General features: G+C 43.0%; 1 pseudogene; it reads right to left on the bottom strand.

Moving 5' to 3' along the window:
* Positions 1-465: 465 nt before the first annotated feature.
* LOC145337382 (large ribosomal subunit protein eL42-like) lies at positions 466-787 on the bottom strand (annotated as a pseudogene).
* Between the last annotated feature and the right edge of the window lie 222 nt (positions 788-1009).

Consider the following 1009-nt stretch of genomic DNA (forward strand, 5'->3'; position numbering starts at 1 on the left):
GGTAAAAGCTGAGGATCGACCTGATAGATGTTTACACAATTATGAGACCAATCGGCAGAATGTCTTGTCAGAGTCTTTTTATCTCAGGGTATAAATGCCAATTGCTGCAGGACTTATTTTAATGTCATAACGGGGAAACTTTAAAAGAGATGAGAGAGGCAAGATTTTTCTTCACAGAGAGGGTGGTAAGTACCTGTATTTCGCTGACAGAGGGGATGTCAGAAGCAGATGTAATAGCAATGGTTACAAAAAATCATCTTGACAGATACATGAATAAACAGGGAATACAGACATACAGGCTGCGTAGATGCAAAACAAAATCATTAGTTTAGAAAAGTATCATTTGTCAGCACAGGCTTGACCGGACAAACGACATTTCCTTTCCGGGCCTCTCCCTGTGCGTTTTTTTTTAGCATTTGAGATGTTTTATTGTGAATTGGTTCTCCAACAAACAAAGAATGCAGCTTAGAACTGGATGACTTGGCTCTTCCTCTGCTTATCTCCTCCCAGCTCAAAGTGCTTGCATCTCTTCATGGCCAGCATTCTCTCTGACCTACAGTTGGGCTCCACACATTCCAATCTCAGCACAATCTTCTTTGTGGTCTTCGCCTTTTCCCCAAATATAGGTTTTGTCAGTCCACCATAACCTCTTTGCTTTCTGTCATAACATCTCTTACCCTGTGTGTATTAGGAATCCTTTCCCTTCTTGTACTGGGTAACCTTGTGGGGCTGGTGCCTCCGATTTTTTTTTGCAATATGTCCTCCGGGTCTTTGGTACGTTGACCATTTTCCCAAACCTGGCGGTGAGCGGAAAAAAAGCTCAGGCCTCTCCCTGTTCCTCTTCAATTTCAAAACAATAGAGAGTCTTCAATCACACCCAGGATATGATTATTTGCAGACATCCACCGAACTCCAGCCAACACAACCCTCCTCCCCTTCCTTCCTATGAACATGCAAGACATAGAACACGTGTCCTTTTAACTAAGGTTTTGAGGTCATCGGGTCCAGA

This window comes from Carcharhinus amblyrhynchos, unplaced genomic scaffold (genome assembly GCF_965287045.1).
Source record: "Carcharhinus amblyrhynchos unplaced genomic scaffold, sCarAmb.v2.hapA scaffold_47, whole genome shotgun sequence".
Lineage (NCBI taxonomy): Eukaryota > Metazoa > Chordata > Chondrichthyes > Carcharhiniformes > Carcharhinidae > Carcharhinus > Carcharhinus amblyrhynchos.